Here is a 20,594-nt window from a genome sequence, read left to right as displayed (position 1 = left end):
AGAATTGATGCCTTTGAGCTGTGGTGCTGGAGAAGAGTATTGAATGTACCATGGACTGCCAAGAAAACAGATTCATCCTGGAGAGGGTTAAACCAGGCTGCTTCTTGGAGGCAAGGATTCTGGGGCTTCGTCTGACCTAATTTGGACATGTTGTAAGGAGGGACCGGTCCTTGGAGAGGGACATCATGCTTGGTAGGGTGGAGGGATGGAGCAATAGGGGAAGACCCTCTATAAGGTGGATTGATTCAGTGACTGGGGTAATCGGGATGGGTGTGTCAGAGGCAATGCTATTGGCACAGGACAGAGCAGGGTTTAGGGCTGTTGTACATAGGGTCGCTATGAGTTGCAAGCCACTCGATGGCTCATAACAACAACAACCTTTAGGTTGGCAGTGCGGTTTCTTGCTCATTAGGCCACCAGAGCCCCCTAGGTTACTGGGGAACATAGGGATTAGACAAAACAAAACCCATGAGGTAGAGGGGAAGCTTTTAAGAAGTTGTTAGGGAGCAGAAACTATAAAGTACAGAAAACATATATATAGTAAAGGGAATGTAAAAGTAACACAGATCTTAAGAGAAAGTAGAGTCACTAAAACACATTCATGAAAGCGCCCTGGACAAAGAATGTACAAACTCTGATGGTTAAGGTCTGAGCTGTGTTGAATCCAGTTCTGTTGAATTTCTGACCCCTTGCTGGTTTCCGTGAACTCACAATAATGCCCAATTGCTTGTGATGCCTTAAGGAAATGTCTCTGTTCTTTATTGCCTTCAAATCTTAAGATACAATATTTGTTGTGTATGGTTGCTGTCACATATGGAAAAATAAGGTTATTTCTTTTTAATATTTTCCACCAAATGATACATTCAAGATGTTCTTCAAAGCCTTTAGTGATTGACCTTGGAACTTTGAACATTTATTAGGCAGCACAGTGAAGAATGTTCTCTTTGGAGCCATTTGGTTTCTCTTTAAGATCTCACTCTTATGTCAGACGAAAATCCACTTGCAGTGTAACTGTGCCTCACTTTAAACAAATTTGAAACTCTGAATTTACAACTACAGATTATTGTTTAGTCTCTTTCAACAATCTTTTCCCTTTTTATTGCAAAAAGTAGTATACTGTAAAAAATCCAAGTGTTGTATTCCTTTCAATAGTGAAGAATTTATGAATCACAAGAGAGGCACAAACTCAAAGTTCCCCTGCCAAGTGTCAATATATACCATTGGCTTGGGTAAACACAAAGCACCTAAGGAAACAAGATTTTCTGCCTCAAAGATTTTGTCACAATCTTTCCTCTTTTCCTTTCCACACATGGTCTCTCCCTGTGGGCCACAAACAGCTGCCACTGCAACAGACAGAAGCCAGTTATTAAAGTGCTACTTTGATGGAAGAGCCATGGGGCACACAGCTAAGGCCATCACTGTCATTTTGGAGATCTTTTGTCCATAAAGTCACTTTGGGTCCTATTTTACTTGAAGGCACATAACCATTACAACCCCAAACCGTACATACCCTAAACACCAGTGATTCCCACATCTCCAGCTCAGTTCTTTAAAAATACTAACAAGAGTGCACAAACTTATATGTATAAAGATGGACACTGAAGTAGTGCTTGAAATGGCAAGAAATTGGAAAGGTCCTCAATTATTTATCATAAAAGTAGTTAAATAAATTATATTTATGCAATGGTATACATTATGCAACTCAAAACTAATGAGATACTTGTATATATAAATAATAAAGGTACAAATGGATCTATTATATAAATTGCTAACTGGGAAAAATGGCAAGTTTCATTAACATTATTGTTGTTGTTGTTGTTGTTATGTGCCTTCAAGTTGGAACTGATTCATAGCTGACCCTCCAATGGGCTTTCAGAGGCTGTAAATTATATGGAAGGAGATTGCCCATCTTTCTCCTGAGTAGCAGCTGGATTCAATCAGAAAGCCATTGAATTAGCAGTGCAACTCCTTATTAGGCCACCAGCACTTCCTTTCATATCAGTAGTTACTGCAATATGGGGGGGGGGGCCGGAAGAGAGAGAGAAATTCTTGGAGGATTATTATCTGCCAACCTTTCACATCCTCTAGGAAGAGGGAATGTATACCTGTATACCTTGCTGTACTGTTGAGGAATATAACTAAGGTATATTATTTTTTTAAACGTTAGTAACATTTTTATTTAACAATAAATAACTCTTTTTCTTATCTCATGGATTTGAACTGCTGTCTTTGAGCTAACAGCACAACTCTCTCCATACTATACTGCCACAGATCCCTAAGTTGGTTTAGATGTATTATTTTTATAATTCTTTTCCCCCCCTAATTCTTATTTACTTGAAAGAAAAGCTTCAGAATCAAATTCTGGTTCATATCCCAGCCCTATCATCTTTTATTTATTGGTTGCTTCTATTTTGCCACCAAAGTAGAGAATTATTTTAGTTTTTAATTGTATTAATATCTAACAACATTTACTTTGAGAGTGGTATTTGCCATGTAAAGTATGTATTGTTTGCTTAAATATTTTTTACATGTTTTATTCATATACATTGTGTTTCATACATGTACATTGTGTTTTATATAGTCTTTCATTAACACTGTATTTCATTCCATATAATGAACTTTTAATTTTTACATTGTGTTATAAAATTAATCACCACTGATCTATGCCCACTACTACCCTGTCTTTTCAGATCCCTGCTGGGTCTCTCCTAATTCCATAATCTTTTTTAGGGTTAGTAGATAACCTGATTTTAAGACGAGAATTTACTTTTACCATAACATATTTTACACTTCACAATTACTTGAAAAACAGTCTCTGATTTTCTTTTCTATAATCTTGTATTTAAATACTACAGAATATTTGCTTTAAGAGATTTGTGATCTGTTTTTCATATAAGAATCCTTTTTGTAAGGAGAATAATTTTGTTCCTTAATTTGTTTGCTAATAAAAGACTCATAATAAATACAGCATATTCCCTCTCTCTCCCTTCCTCAGATCCTGTCTCCCTTCTCCCTATCTCACCCCAACTCTCTACAACCTGGGAGCTGTCCAGGTACAAATTAACATTTAAAAAGGCCTTGAGTTGTTCACACAGGCAGCTCTATTATTGCTCTCTCCTTTACAGGCTTGGTCTGCTCAAAATCTCACATTGAAATTGGATCACATCCACTTCAGCCCGTTAGCACACAGGTATTGTGGGCAAGAGGCCGCTTTTGGCTTCAAATTCCTTTATTCCTTTAAGATAACTTTATTCATAAGGTTCCTTGAACAACTAGTTCGTGGCCCTTACAGGCCTCGACAGAGTGCTTTTGCCTACCTCCTCTTGAGTCCTTACAGCAACTCACTGTAGGGGTGTCATTACTAGCTTCCTTTAACCTATGAACAAACCAAAGATTCAAAGAGGGAAGTGACCTGCCCAAGACCACATAACTAGTGGACAGCTAGGCTTTGTGATTACCAAAGCTCACTTTAAAAAGTCCATTAGCTCCTTTTTAAAGTCAAATAGTATTTTGAGATTTGTACAAACACACACCATTTCCCCACTCTAACCTTCTTCCCACTAAATTATCACACTCCTCATAATGACAGCGAACGCGTTCAGTTATTTCCAGTGTTTATAGCTGTGTTTTTGTAATTGTTACAGTCAATGTGTTGCTGGCTTAGCCAGCTGCCATTCTCTTCAGAGTTGGTTCATCCTCTCTGCACAGGTCGCAAGTTCCGTGGGCTTTCCCTTCTTTTAGGTAAAGACCCAGGAACGAGTGACCAACAAAGTGGAAAAGTCCTCCCTGCGGGGCCTGGGCCCCGACACCTCCCGGATGACGGGTGGGATCGGCGTGGGCCGGGGCGGTGCAGACGGGGCCGGGGCGGCGGCCGAGGAAGCGGGGCTGCAGCGTGAGGCCCTCGGTGGGCAGCGAGGCAGGGGCTCCCGGGCGGAGGACAGGCGCGCACGCCCCCTGTCGGGGCGGTCGGGGCCTTGGGGCGGGTTTCCCGCGGGCTCCTCGACAGGGCGGTAGCTCTGCGAGGAGAGAGCTCAGGCTTCTTCTCCTCCTGGCCTGTCCCCGCGCCGGGCGGGCGGTCAGGGACCACTCGGCGCCTGCAGCTCCCGCCCTTCCCGTGCCCGCGGGCAGCGCGTCGGCGGCTCCAGGCCGTCGGCCCTCCGGGTCGAGGCGGCTCCAAAGCTGCTCGCTTCCCAACTCAAGGGAACGCGGCTCCAAACCCCTAACACAGTGACAGCATCCACACAAACCGCCCCTCCGTCCATCCCCTTCACTCTTTCCTCTCCCTTTATTTGTTCTTTGTCCGGCTGAGGGGTCTGTAGGAACTGTTTCCGAGGGAAATTTCCTTTGTTTTCTTCAAATGGCAAGGGAGTGAGCTGGTTGTGGCTTCTTCCTCTTTACCGGGCTCTTGTCCCATCCTGTACACACTTAATCCTTCCAATACGAAACCCTAGTTATCACAGGGGTTCAATCATTTTTCATTTACATTATGAGTTTGAAAATACTTTTCAGAATTGATCCATGTAATATACTATGATTAGATTTCCTTATCAAATTCTCCCCCCCTTTTCCCTGGGGTTCATCATTGTCTCAATTGGAATAAACAGATGCTCTGCCAGTGCTGTAAATCTCTGAAGTCATTCAAAGGCTTCAGGTAATATGTCTGTTTTGCATTTTTTTTCTTTGAAATAGTTCTTTCATTGTCTCCAATGTTGCTATCTCCGCCTTTTCTGCACAGCCACTGACCTTGGACCTCCTCTCTTCATCCTGGCATTTCTCTGGGAATTTGCTTTTCATTTAAGTGAGATCCCTTTGTCTGGGATCGCATCTTTTTTGTGTTTCTCTCATGTGTGAGTAGAGTTCATGTTCCAGTAACTTCCTGAGGAAGGGTAAAATTTTAAAAAATATCTTTATTTTACCTCTTTATTTGATTGAAGGATGTTTTGACAGCTTAGTTAGAATTGCACTGCCAAAATCGGGTGGTTCAAATCCACCAGCGGCTCAGAGAGAGAAAAATGAACAATATCCTCCCTTGAGATTTATAGCCTCTGAGTTCGCTGGTGGGTCAGCTTTGAGCAAGTTCTGAGTGGAAGGCATGAACACTTGATTGATGTCACTACCTATTTAAGTATATATAAAACCAGATTGGAGTGAACGTTTCCAAAGAATAATGAATTCTCTCCTAGTGTCTTGTTCTTGCTGAGAAAGTTGATGACCTTTATATAGTATATGACCCATCTACCTTCATCCATGAGGGATTTTTCGACTTAAAAATTCTTCCCCTTCAATTCTCGGAATGTCCTCAACTCTGTTTTTCAACTGTGTAGGAGTTCTGATGGTAATAGTGTATTGAGTGTTGCTTGTTAAAAGAAAGAAAAAGATCGTCTAACTGCTTCTTTATCTTCTGGTAAAGATATTATAGCCTCTGAAACCGGATGGAGTGTTGCCATAAATCAGAATCAATGGCAGTAAGGTTTTTGGATTTTTGGGGGGAGGAAGGATATTTTCCTTGCACTGCTCTTTTGTCAATTTTGTCCTCTAAACAATAGTATTCAAGTAAATGTCTAAAATCAACTCTCAGAAGGAAAAAAAGCTCTTAGTTTGTAGCATTTACTCACTTCCATAAAGTACTGTTTCCATCATTTTCCATTTCAAGCAATCAATATAAAAATCTGAGCACCACCATGGTGGTCAGCAAGGACAAGGGCCTTACAAAAGGTGGCAAAAAAAGAGCCAAGAAGCTGCAACTACAATCCCAGAGGCGCACGGTTCGAATCCACCAGATGCTCTGCCGGGGAAGGAGGGACAATCTCCTCCTGTACCAACCAGTCAGATCTGATTTGACGGTACACTCACACAAAAAATAATAAAATAAAAATTTAAAAAAAAAATTAAAAAAAAAAAGGGCCAAGAAGAAAGTGGTTGATCCATTTCCTAAGAAGGATTGGTATGATGTAAAGGCATCAGTTCTGTTCAGGAAAATAGAGAGAAGGCACTAGTTACAAGGACTCCGGGACCGAGGTTGTGTCATGTTTTTGAAGTAAGCCTTGCTGATCTATCTGGGAAATGATGAGGTTGCATTTTGAAAATTCATGCTAATTACTGAGGATACTCAAGGCAAAAAGCTGCAACTTCCATGGCATGGATATTACTCGTGACAAAATATGCTCCATGGTAAAAAAATAGCAAACCATTACCAAAGCCTCTGTTGATGTTCAGACTACCGATGGGTATTTGCTTCGTCCGTTTTGTGTTGGTTTAAAAAAAAAAATACAACATTCAAATTCTGAAGACCTCTTTCCCTCAGCACCAACAGGTGTGCCAACTCCTGAAGAAAATGATGGAAATCATGACCCGAGAGGTGCAGACAAGTGACTTAAGTGTCAATAAATTGATTCCAGACAGCATTGGGAAAGACATAGAAAAGGTTGCCAGTCTATGTATCCTCTCCATGAGCTATCTCTTAGAAAAGTCAAAATGCTGGGGCAGGCCAAATTTGAATTGGGAAAACTCATGGAGCTTCATGATGAAGGTGGTAGCTCTGGAAAAGCTACTGAAAATGAGACAGATGATAAAGTTGAAAAAGCTGAAGGCCGGCTATGAGCCACCCATTCAAGAATCTGTTTAAAATTCAAACTTTTCATAATGACAAATGAAAGTTATTATTTGTGGGGGGAAAAATCCTAAAAAGATGATTTATATTCATGACTATAGTCATAAAACTATGAATTTAAAGTAAGCATAATGTAACCCATCATTGTATATCTTTCACCATATAGATATAACAGATATAAATAAACTCAAGAGCATAGATAATAATAAAATATAGGAAAATAATTCAGAAGTGATGTATTTATTACCTTTTAATGGAATTCATCTAATAATAACTTTAATTTTAAGAGAAACTTTGTTTAATGAAAGAATTACAAAATTACTCAAAACATTTAAAAATTGGCTTTGTGTGTGTGTACCGTTGAATTGATTCTGACTGGTACAGAAGGAGATTGCCCCTCCTTCTCCAGCAGAGCATCTGGTGGATTCTAACCTTTTACCTTCAGAATTACAGTGCAGCTTCTTGCCACCAGGACACAAGAAGTCCTTTGTAATTGGCTTTTTTTTTAAATTGGTTCAGTTTGTTTACAAAGTTCATATACATTGTGTTTCATGCTATTCTTCATTCCCATTGTGCTTCATACAATCATTCTCATGCATTATGTTTTATAAAATTAATCACCATTGGATCATGCCCATCATTACCCTGTTTTTTTTTGCCTGGATCCTTCTCATTTCCTTTCCAGCCCTGCCTCCACTCATCAAACTGCAACCCTGTGGTTTCACCCCTACACATCCTCAGGTCCCCTGCCTTGAGTTCCCATACATATTTTACTAGTTACCCTTCTATTTTACAAGAATGGTCTTATGCCATATTTATCCTTTTGAGACTGTGTTAGTTCACTCAACATAATGGTCTCCAGCCTCCCCCAAGTTATGTAGTATTTTTTGTTAACAATTGGCTCTTGCAAGCTGGTATGAGCCAGTTTCTGAAAGCTACTGCTTCAAAATAAATAGTAGTATCTAAAGTAATGAAATTATGTCAGAAGAATCTTTCAAATACAGCTCTGATCATGCCACTTCCCTGAGTGAAACTTTATTGCATCTCTGCAGAAACCCTACTCAGCAATCAGGGCTCAATTCACATTCCACCTTTTCATTTGCTCATCAAGCAAATATTGATTAAGTATCTGTTATGGGCAAATTCTGAAGCAAAGGGCTGAGGATATAAAGATGAGTAATATATATATCTTTTTTAAATCTTTGTGAAAGAAACAGAAGCTTAATACTTACTATTAAGTGTGAAAAGTAGCATTTAAAAAAAAAGGTATGCAGAGAGTACTATAGAAGTGCCTAGCCAATGACTCATTTGGCCTGGGGGAATCTGTCAAGGAAAAACTCAGCATGTTTTTCCTTGTCTTTTAGGTCTACTAGTAGGTTGAGGGGTTTTGTCTTATTAAACATTACATGCTTTTCTCATCACAACAAGATCTAAAGGTAAATTGTAGTGTTAAAAAAAAAATTGTAATGTTCATTTTGAACATTACTAGGAAATTTGGATTTGTTCAAGAGTGATTAGAGTGATTAGTTGCCTCTGAAAACCTGCCAGAGGGCCAGCTATGGGTTGGTTCCAACTCAATGGTACACAGCAACAGGAGATTTATGTTCCAACCCAATGGTACACAACAACAGGAGACTTAAAAGGAGCTCTAGTGGCCTAGTGGGTAAGGAGTTGTGCTGCCAACCCAAAGGCAGGTGGTTGGACTCTACCAGCTGCTCTGCTGAAGAAAGATGCAGCCTCTTCTCCTGTGCTATATACAGATCAATTGATGTGATAGGATTAGAATGTCCCCTAATCCCTGTGACCTTCCTCCCAAATATCCACAACCCTACTCTAGCCAAATGAAAAACATCTGACAAAACCAAATTAAGGCACATGCTACAAAATACTTGGCCAATATCTCTCAAAATGCTTAAGGTCATAAAAAACAAGGTAAGTCTGAGAAACAGTCACAGACCAGAGGAAACTAAGAAGACATGGGGATCAAATATAATCTTGTAATATTATTATAGCTAATAAATGGCTAGACAGGTAGACAGACAAAAACAAGTAACTTTGTACCCAACAGAAAATATAAACACATTATTTCAATCTCATGAAACATTAAAAATAATTAATTGTCCAGTTTTAGGCTCTAAAAAAACAAATTTTCAAAACCAAAAATTATACAGACCCTTTTCTTTCCTTGTTGTTGTTCAGTATCACCAAGTCGGAATAGACAAATGACTGATCCCTCCAGTGGGTTTTCAGGAAGTAGTAACCAGATGGGAGGAGATTTTCTGTCCTTCTACCGCAGAGCAGCTGGTGGACTCAAGCCACTTGCATCCAGGATTGCAGCACAGCTTCTTACCACTAGGCGACCAGAACTCATAAGGATTGTTGTTATATGCCATCAAGTCACCTGAGACTCATAGCAACCCTATGTACAACAGCTCTAAAGCCTGCCCTATCCTGAGCCAATGTCACTGACACTGACACGCCTACCCCCATTGCCCCAGTTACTCTATCAATCCGTCTCATCCCAGGTCTTCCACTCCTGTACTGTCCCACCACCCTTCTGAACATGATGTCCTTCTCCAAGGACTGGTCCTTTCTGGTCCTGTGCCCAAAGTATGTGAGATAGAGCTTCAAAATCCTAGCCTCCAAGGAGAAACTTGGTTTCACCCTCTCAAAGACAGATCTATTTGTTTCCTTGGCAGTCCGTGGTATATGTTCAAGACTTTTCTAGCACCACAACTCCTTCTGTCATCCAGCTTTCTGATACATAGCAAGATATTTCTGACTTACAGAGAATTTTTAGATTCTTGAATGTTTATTGTAAACTTCTAAATTTTCTTTTCTTTCTTATATACATATATTCCCTATTTATTGTGTTCATGGTTTTTTTGGGTACTCTTCTACATGATGTGTTTTGAGTTGAATCTGTAACTACCTTCTGCCCCATAAGAGCCCTGGTAATACAAATGGTTAAGCTCATGTGGCCTAGTGGAAAGAAGCTGCAATACAATCCTGAAGGCATGAGGTTTGAGGCCACCACTGGCTCCATGGTAGAAGGATGTTCAGTCTCCTCCCATGCAATTAACTGCCTCTGAAAACCTGCTGAAAGGTCACCTATGGGTTGGTTCTGACTCTACAGTACACAACAACAGTACAAATGGTTAAGTTTTTGACCGCTGAGAGGTTGGGAGTTCAAATCCACCAGCTGCTCCATTGGAGAAAGATACGACAACTGGCTTCCAAGTTTCACAGCTTTGGGAACCCTATGGGGTAGTTTTAAACTCCAAATTATTCAGGAGCAATGATGTCAGTTTGAGGGCTAAGGTGTATCTGATTCAGGTCATGGTCTTTCCAATCACTTACTATGTATTCATCTGAGAAATGGACAATGAATAAGGATGACAGGAGATGAATTGTTGCCTTTGAGCTGTGGTGTTGGAGAAGAGTGCTGAAGATCCTATGGACTGCGAAAAGAACAAACAGACATGTCTTGGAGAAAGTGCAACCTTGGAGGCAAAGATAATTGACGTTTCATCTCACTTCAGGCACATTGCTAGGAGGGACTGTTCCTTGGAGAGGGACATCATGTTTGGAAAAGCAGAGAAGGGTCAGTGAAGGAGAAGACCCTCGACCAAGTGGATTGACACAGTGACTGCCACAATACACTCTAGTGTGTCAGGAAGTGTGACGATAGCACAGGATAGAACAGGGATTATATCTGTTGTTCATAGGGTCGCTATGGATGGTGATGGACTCAATAGCACCTAACAATAACAACACCATGGGGTACCTTGACTCTATCTTTTAGGGTTACTGTGAGTTTGAATTGACTCGGTGACAATGAGTTTGATTTTTTTTTTAAGTTGGCTCTCTGCCCTCCAGTAATAAAGGTAATTCCATTTGACTTTCATTTGTTAATTGTTCAGGCACCAAATATTAAACTTGAGTTTAATTTTACTTTTGTACACTCAAAGATTATTTCTGTTATTTATTTATTTATTTATAATTAAAGAATTAGGATAGCTCAACAATAACATAGATCAGTGTTTCTTTATCCTCCCCATGTCTAATTGTTATTTAAATAATTCCTACTCTACCTGAAATACTTCTCTAGAAACAGTTACCTTTAAAATACTGATATGAAAGCTTGTGAGAAGCTGTCTAAGGTGCAACTAATGGTCTTCTCCCAGTCTTTAGCCAATTAAGAGTGAAGAAAATCAAAGATTGTTAGCCCAAAGGACTAATGGACCATAGAAACTTGTGTCTCCACAATCCAGAGACCTGAACTATGTAATACCTAGCTACCACTACTGACAGCTCTGAAAGAGATCTCAATAGAAAATCCCTGACAGAGTGGGAGGAAAATGTGTATCAAAACTAAAAATCCTAAGAATCAGGCTCACTGGTTTGCTAGAGACTGGTGGAACTCCTGAGACTAAGGCCTTTAAAGATTGGAATGGAAATTACCTGTGATTCAAATTTCAGTCAAAAAACAGACAAGACTGTTAGGTGATTACACTAGGGAAGAGCACACTCCTTAAAGCCCACTATAGCAGCATTTTCCCAGGAATAAGGCTCAGAAGTCAGGAAGGGGACAGGAAAGAAGGAAGGATGGAAACAGCAAACACAGGGAGGAGAAGGGTACTGTTATCATGTGGGTGTTGTAATTTGTCAGGACACATAATGCATATGAATTGTTAAATGGGAAACAAATTTTCTCTGTAAACCATCACTCAAATCATAATAAAATGTTAAATAAAAATAATAAATACTATGATATCAAAACATCTTCCTATATCCACCAATGAATTTTATTTCTAGTGATTGTACTATACAAACCATAGGCATAATTCCATTCTTTTGTTTGACTGTCCCCCAAATAAAATTGTAATATTGAATATGTTCTTCCAAATTACACATGATCTATCTTCAACTTCTGGGAATTCTGTTATGGTCAAGAAAGACTGGTCTAAAAAAAAAAAAAAAGACTGGTCTACAGTTTTATTGAGGGCACAATAGTTGGCTCTGGATAGAATAGGAGAAAAATATAGAGCTGAACTCAGACTTTTATTTTTTTTAAAAAGCCAGAAAACTGGGAAATATAAAGAACAGAGGAGTCTCTGGGATTGTATTACTATGAGGTAGTCTTTAAAATTAGAGTCTGTACCTTGAGGTCATCCTTTAGGAAAATAGCAGAATGGCACACAAAAGAAAGGATAAAGTAAACCATCAACACTAGCCAATAAATCAACAATCACTCAACAGTAAAGATGAGAAGACAAGGGATCAGGGAAACTACAGCAGTGGAAAGGGAATAAACTGAGCACAAAAAAATGTTGACACATTGAGATACAGGTAATAAACATCACTGAAAATATGTATGGAAATTGTCAAATGAGAATGTGCCATCCTAACTCACATCAAATACGTTGTTATTGATTGCCTTTGAGTCGAGCACGACTCATAGCAACCCTATGAACAAAAGGCCTGAAGCCCCTCTACAGCTATCAACATTTATCAAAGTTCGTTGAGTTTCCAGAGGCAACTCTATGAACTCTTATTTAAGAAGTGGATGCCATTCCCACATCAAATATAGATAGATAGGTAGGTAGGTAGGTAGATATAGATAGATATTTACTTTAAAAAATAACTGGTCTAGATAAAATTATCTTTCACTTTATATGTTGTTGTTGTTATGTGCCGTCGAGTCGTTTGCGACTCATAGCGACCCTATGTACAACAGCCCTAAACCCTGCTCTATCTTGTGCCAAAATTGCATTGCCTCTGACACACCCATTCCGATTACCCCAGTCACTGAATCAATCCACCTCATTGACCCTCTGCAGTAAGTGCATGAGGTCCTCCTCAGTTTCAGCGAGCAAATTTGTGTCATCTGCATAACGCAGATTGTTGATAGATCTTCCACCAATCCTAACGCCACACTTCTCCTCATAGAACCCAGCCTCTCGGATAATCTGCTTTGCATATAGGTTGAAAAGATATAGAGATAGGACACATCCCTGGCGTACACCCTTCCCAATCTTGTACCATGCAGTGTTGCCCTGCTCTGTTCTGACGACTGCCTCTTTGTCCAAGTATAGGTTTCACATTAGCACGATTAAATGTTCTGGGATTCCCACTCTTCTCAGAGTCAGCCACAGTTTGTTATGATCCACACAGTCAAATGCCTTTGCATAATCAATGAAACACAGATAGACATTCTTCTGGTATTCTCTGCTTTCAGCTAAGATCCATCTAACATCAGCTACAATATCCCTACTACCACGACCCCTTCTAAACCCAGCCTGGACTTCTGGCAGTTCTCTGCTGATGTACTGTTCCAGTCGTTTTTGGATAATCTTCAGTAGAATCTTGCTTGCATGTGAGATCAATGATATTGTTCTGTAGTTTCCACACTCAGTTGGGTCGCCCTTCTTTGGGATGGGAACAAATATCTCTTCCAGTCAGTTGGCCAAGTGGTTGTTCTCCAGATTTCTTGGCACAACTTGGTGAGCACATCCAGGGCAGCATCTGTTACCTGAAATATGTCAATTGGTATACCAGGTATTCTGGGGGCCTTATTTTTTGCTATTTCCTTCAAAGCAGCTTGAACTTCTTCTTTCAACACCATAGGCTCCTGCTCAAATGTTATTTCATTAAATTTTTCTGTATCTGCCAATTCCTTTCGATACAATGACTCAGTATATTCCTTCCATCTTCTTTTGATACCTCCTGGATCATTTAACATTCTGCCTAAAGCATCCTTGATTATAGCAACTGGAGGTTTGAATTTGTTCTTCAGTTCCTTGAGCTTAAGAAATGCTGAATGAGTTTTGCCCTTTTGATTTTCTGACTCTAGCTGCTCGCACATGAGACACATTATTATTGTTGTGTGTCACTGAGTCAACATAGAACAATTAAATACATTTTGCAAAATTACACTATGAATCAGGCGCCAGACACAATCTTAATTCCTAATCTAATATTCTTTCCCCAAAATTTGTTGCAAAGTAGAATTTGAGGGGAAATAACACTGTTTTAATATAGAAATAGAGTAGGAAGCATTTCTCTTCTACTAAAAGAATTCACTTCAAAGAAAGTTCTCTGAAGAATGCCAACCAATTTAAAATTCCTTGGTCTATATGTATCAATTTATACACCCACCCAAAGTCCAGAAACTTATTTTACCTTGATACAAAGTAGAAGTTTTATTTCTCTAATTATTCCCATTTACAATGTCTCTGTGATAGAAAATGGAAATAGAACTTTGAAACTCTATGCATTTTAGATTTCCAGAAACTTTTTTCAGGCACATGCAATACAAACTATCCCAATGACAGCGTACAAGCCCTGTGTTGTTCTATCAAAAACGGCTGCTCACTCATTCTGTGGTCTCTTCAGGGTACCTTTTATTAGGCTCAATCCTGAAGATGGTAACTTTCTCAATGCAGTCACATTAATAGGTAATTAAAATTTTCCTTATAAAAAATCGTTGTTTGCCTTTGAGTCAGAACCAATCTATAGCTGACCCCCCAACAAGTTTTCAGAGAAAATATATCTCACAGGGGGAGATTGCCTATTTTCTCCTATGAAACAGCTGATGGATGCAAAAAAATGTTCCCTTGGGATTGCAGTGGAGCTTTTTATCACCAGACCACCCGAGCTCCCTAAAATTAAGTTACAGTGCTAATAACTGTTGTTGCTAGGTGTCATTAAGACAAGTTTGACTTATAGCGACCCTGTACACAGGTAACCTGAACCCTGTCCTATCTTGTGCCATACTCATCATCTCTGACACACTAGAACCCATTGCTGAAGCCACTACTGATCCACCTCATTGGGGGTCTTGCTCTCATTCACTGACCTTCCATCTTTCTAAGCATAATGTCCCTTTCCAAGATGAATCCTTGCCATCCTTGTTTCCAAAGAACACTCTGACTGCACTTTTTCCAAGGCATATCTCTTTATTCTTTTGGTAGTGCATGAGATATGAGTACTCCAACATCACAACTCAAAGGTATCAATTCTTCTTCTATCATCCTTTTCCATTGTCCACTTTTCTGATGTACAACCAGTGATGAGAAGACCGTGGTCTGAATGAGGTGCACCTTCATTTTCAAACTGACATCTTTGCTCTTTAGGATTTTGGAGCGGTTCCTGAATAGAAAACTTGCTTAATGCATTACAACTCCTGATTTCCTAACTGAGATTGGCACAGGACAGGGCGAGGTTCAGAGCTGCTGTCCATAGGGTCACTATGGGTCGCTGGCAACTCAACAGCACATAACAACAACAGTATAAAGGGTATTGACATTTTATCCAAGCAAGATGATATTACTGACAGTTTCGATCCTTTCTCCATCCATCATAATGTTAACTTTGGCCCTGTAGTGAGGAGATTTATATATAATTATACATATAATATTTTTTTTTCATTGTTGAACATTTTCTTCTCCCTCTGTCGTCTCTCTCCCCACACCACAAGGCACCCCTTGTTCCAAGCTGTTGGCCTACATATAATGCCTAATCATACATTGCTTTTGGACAGTTCTTTCCCTCAACTGTTTGAATGCAATGTTCATTATCTATCTACTCTTTTCCCATTCTCCACCCCCCTTCTGTCTGTCCTAATTTACAATGGCAGTGTTATGCAGTGTTTGTCCTTTTGGACCTGAGATATTTCACGCAGCATAATGTCCTACAGGATGCTCCATGTTGTGAAATGTTTTGAGTTCATTGTTTTTCAATGCTGCATAATATTCCATCATGTGCATATACTATAGTTTTTCTAATCCTTCATTTGTTGATGGACATTTGGGTTGCTTCCATCTCTTTGATATTGTAACACAGCTGTAAACATGGGTGTGTGTGCATCCGTTGGAGTCGTGGCTCAGATTTCTTTAGGGTTTATTCCCAGTAGTAGAATTCCTGGGTCAAATGGTATGTCTATTCCCAACTTTTTGAGAAAGCACTAGACCACCTTCCATTGTGGCTGTACCATTTTACATTCCCTCCAGCAGTGAATAAGAGTTCCAATCTCTCCACAACCTCACCAGCATTTGTTGTTTACTGTCCAGTTAAACTTTGTTATTGTTTCTGGGAACTTTTGTTTTCTTGATGTTAAGATGTAATCCATACAGGAGGCTGTAATTCTTGATCTTCTACAGTAACATTTCTATCCTTTTCACTTTCAGCAAACAAAGCTGTGTCACCTGCATAATGCAGGTTGTTGAATCTTCTTCCAATCCTGATGCCACATTCTTCTTCATAGAGTCCAGTTTTGCAAATTATTTACTCAGCATACAGATTGAATAGGTATAGAGAAAGGATACAGTTCCGATGCACACCTTGGCTGCTTTTAAACCATGCCATGTTCCCTTGCTCCCTTTGGATAACTGCTTTTTGGTCTAGGTATAGATTCTGTATGAGCACAATTAAGTGTTCTGGGATTCCCATTCTTCTCAATGTTAACCATAATTTGTTATCTTCTACACAGTTAAACGTGTTTGCAGTCAATAAAACACAAATAGACATTTTTCTGGTATTCTGTGCTCTCAGCCAGGATCCATCCAACATCAGCAGGGATATCCCTGGTGCTGCAGCCTTTTAAACCAGCTCAAGTTCTTTCTCTCCCTTTCTGCTGACAGCATTCACCCCTTTCCTTTTTATTCCCAGGGGCCCTTTCCCCCTTTCTTTTTCTCTTTAACTTTTTTCATATCCTACTTTTCAGTGGTTATGCCTCTGTCTTATTACCTTAATATTTTTAACTTGTTTTGCTTGAAAACAAACAAACAAAAAAATTCCCTAAACACCAAAAACCAGCTTGAACTTCTGGTAGTTTTCTGTCAAAGTACTATTGTAGCCATTTTTTTAATGATTTCCAAGAACATTTTGCTTGCATTAGATATTAATGATACTGTTTGATAATTTCCACATTCTGCTGGATCACCTTTCTTGGGAATAGGGACATACATGGACCTCTTCCAGGCAGTTAGCCAGGTAACTGTCCTCCAAATTTCCTGGCAGAAACTGGTGAACTGTAGGGAATGTGAATTTCAAATGCCTTTTAAATCTCAAATCTATACAACATCGGGGGGAAATCCACTTTCTAAGAGATGTGAAGAAAAGGTTGTTTGACATAGATTAAACTATGTTTCTTCAGGAAATAGTAAAAGCAGAATTAAACTCTAAATGAATTGTATAAGGAATTTTCTGTTTCTTTTTGTATGAAATGTATGAAACCTCCTAAAGAACAATGAATTATAGCAATTCCATCAACTGTCAGAGGTTCTCTCTCAGCAGATACTTAGTTTCATGTGTGATATTAGCAAATTACTTTCCCTACTGACACAGCCTCTGTCCTAGAAGCCCTGAAATGTTTTCTTGCCCACTTTAAACTCTGGGGTTCATTTTCTTTAAAGAGAGGTTCTGGTCTATACTATCTAAGATTCCTTTAGCTATATGATTTGCTTCCATTGAACAACAATTAACAGTACTTGCTCAATATATTCCTCGAACAAAAATCACATCATGGAACTATGAACAATATAGTTTTAATAACAACAACTGGGCTAATAAAAAGTCTTGTATCTTAATGTGTTCTGATTAACAGTAGTGAATTAAGAATTATGAAATAAACTTTAAATCACTCTGAAACACTGATTGGTAGAACTGACTCATAACTAACCCTCTAGTGGGTTTTCTGAAGCTGTAAGATTGCTTATCATTCTCCTGCAGAGCTACTGGTGGATTCGAACCACCAGAGAGTTGATACCATTGAGTTAGCAGTGCAATTTCCTAAGGACCAGGCCATCAGAGCTCCCTATGGAAATTATTACAGAAGTGATTATAATACCTGGCTAAGCTGACATAGTTAATGAAGAACAAAGACAGAGTACTGCTCCTTTTTCACCAGAAAACAAAATATCATTTAGAGACATTAAGTTCACATAAAGGGAAGAGGTAATAAACAAGGCTTCTTTCCCCCCACCCCCAAGGAGGTTGGTAGATATAAAGACTGTTTTCTTATATCCAGATTTCATTAAAGTAATCTTAATTAACAAAGTAATTTTATTCTGAGCATAAGTTTTTAATGCTGTAGGATTTTGAGTTGTTTGTATCCAAGAATGTAGGAGTCCGGGGGTGCAACAATTAAATATTCGGCTGGTAACAAACAGATTGGCATTTTATGTCCATCCAACAACCCTGTGAGGGAGAGACTAAGTGATAACAGTGAAGAAAACCTATAGGAAAGTTCTGTCACATGGGTAGCTTTGAGCTGAAACTAATTCAAGTGCATCCATGAACAATAACAACATGACCTAGAATATATGATCAAACTGTTGAAGGCAGCATAGGATAATGTGGTTATTGGTTTATTTTAGTTTCTGCTTGCACCTCCCACAAACAGAACCATAATCTTTAAACAAATGATAAAACAGATAAAAGCAAGACAGCTCTGCCTGAAATAGAGCAAGGGACCTGGAGCCCACCATAGTGAAGCCTGCTGACCCTCACCTAGAAGTAACTTCTTGATATGTAAGGCATTCCAGGAGGGTGGCCTGAATTCTTGCATCTGCTGTACTGGAAAACATCCATGAGGTTTTCAGTCCTCCATAATCAGATTCAAACCCCAGCACGCTGGGAGAATGAATCTTTTTTGAGTTTCAGTTTTTATCTGTGTAAGCGGGATTGATGATAGAGATAGACGATTTATTATTGTTTTTCAATACATACCAACTCCTTTCCCATATGATTTCAAATTTAACATACAACAACTTGCCCAGCAGTTTTTTCAATGGGCATAATAGCTGTCTCCAGATGTAGGCCTCCCAAGATTCAGGTTTAGCCATTTCCCTTTTGGCTCACGTGGTCTTTTCTCCCTCAGGTTATTAGTGTCAGGTTTCTTCTTGTCCCAGGGGTTCTCACTATGCTTTACTACCATCCTTATTATATGTAGTTAGCGCTAGATAAACACATATATAAATCAGTGCTGTATTATGAAAACTCTGTAATAGACCGTGAGCATTGCACGTTGCACGGTTCTCATGTTTTTCTTTCCTAGACAAAGGAACAAAATAGAAATGAGTAAACTTTTCATTCAAGTTCCAAATAAAACTGAACTCTTCTTTCAGTAGGGAGACTACTGCTATTTCTATTTTGGAGGCCATTTTTTGAAAAGAAAAATTCAATTACATATTTAATATATTTTATCAGAGTTGACTATATATATAGCAAAGTATATAGCAAGCAATTCAACAATTTCTACATGCACCATTTAGTGACTGTAAATCCATATTTAATATATTTTATCATTGTTGACTATATATATAGCAAAGTATATAGCAAGCAATTCAACAATTTCTACATGCACCATTTAGTGACTGTAAATCCATTCAAGTTATTAAACCATTCTCATGCTCATTCTGATTCTCACTCTGAGTTGTTCCTCCACCATTAACACAAATCTATTGCTCTCTAAGGTCCCAATCTAATCTCTGGAGTTGTTTTTGTAAATTTGATTACAGTCACTGGATTAACTTCCTCCTTTCATTTCCTTTTCTCCTCATAAAACAGATCATCCACCATGCTGTTGACAGAGAAATGAAAGTGAGTTATTTACTTATATAAATTTTCCACAGTAGCAACTAGGTTTTCCCATAGCATCATCATGCTTGGGAGGGTGGAGGGACAGGGCAAGAGAGGAAGACCCTTGATGAGATGGACTGATTCAATGTCTGGGGTAATAGGGATAGAGGTGTCAGAGACAATAAGATTGGCACTGGATAGAGCAGGGGTTAGGGCTATTGTACATGGGGTTGCTATGAGTCGCAGGCAACTCGACGATACATAACACTACCTCCACCACGAAGGGATTTCCTTAGTCATGGTAAGAGAAACTTCCTGTTACATGTAAAATTCAGACAGGTACAATTAATATTAATATAACCATGACAGTATACTCATTAAAATGACTATTAATAGCAAAGAGTAAAATTAATTTATGGTGATGCTTACATAACTGTGTAAATATGCTAAAAACATTGAGTTGTGTACTTTAAATGGATAAACTTTATGGTTTGTAAGTTCTATCTCAGTAAAGCTGTAATTTTTTTTTAAATTACTATTACTTGCACACCTATGTTTATTGCTGCGTTGTTCACAATAATAAAGGGATGGAAACAACTCAAGTGCCCATGAACAAATGAATGGCTAGAGAAGCTGTGGCATATTCACGTCATGGAATACTATGCAGCACTGAAAATCAAGGAACTCATGAAATAATATACAAAATGGGTGACCCTGGAGGACATTATGCTGAAAGAAATATCTCAGTCCCAAAAGGACAAGTATTGCATAGTGCCACTGTTGTAAAACAGGACTGACTTCGGGGTTGAGGGAAAACTAAGAAAAAAGGGGATAAATAATGCACACTGCATGGAAACAGAAGAGGGAAAGAATTGCTTAAAAGGAATATATGATTAGTTATTATTTATATGATAACAGTCCAGAAGAAGAGCTGCATACTAAAGTGGACTGGGGTTGGGGTGGAGATTGTTCTACAATGAAAGAATTTGTTTTTGCCAATGAAAAAAGCAAACTGCGGGGGCAGGGAGGAAAATGTGAAACAATGAAGGATGAGAAATCCAAGTTCTCTATAAACTTTCATCAAAATCTCAATTAAAAAAAAAAGACTATTACCAAGAGATCAGCAATTCAAAGCCACCTGCAAGATAAAGATGAGCAATAGGCTTCTATAAAGATTTACAGTCTTCAAGCAACAAATGCTGGTGAGGTTGTGGAGAAACTGGAACCCTTATTCACTGTTGGTGGGAGTGTAAAATGGTAGTAGTCCTAATCCAGAACATAAACAGTCTCCCAAGTATCCTGAAAAATCTACAACCAGGAGAAGATAATATAGATGAATGGGACCTTCTAAGAATCAAATCCCTATGCACATCCAAAAACTTCTCCAACAGGGTAAAAA

General features: G+C 38.9%; 1 pseudogene; it reads left to right on the top strand.

The window, feature by feature from the left end:
• Positions 1-5,293: 5,293 nt before the first annotated feature.
• On the top strand, positions 5,294-6,625 carry LOC102847482 (annotated as a pseudogene).
• Positions 6,626-20,594: the final 13,969 nt, after the last annotated feature.

Source organism: Elephantulus edwardii, unplaced genomic scaffold, assembly GCF_000299155.1.
Source record: "Elephantulus edwardii isolate Elephantulus edwardi_28Jun2011 unplaced genomic scaffold, EleEdw1.0 scaffold00094, whole genome shotgun sequence".
Classification (NCBI taxonomy): domain Eukaryota; kingdom Metazoa; phylum Chordata; class Mammalia; order Macroscelidea; family Macroscelididae; genus Elephantulus; species Elephantulus edwardii.
This window is presented reverse-complemented; position numbering and strand designations above follow the sequence as displayed.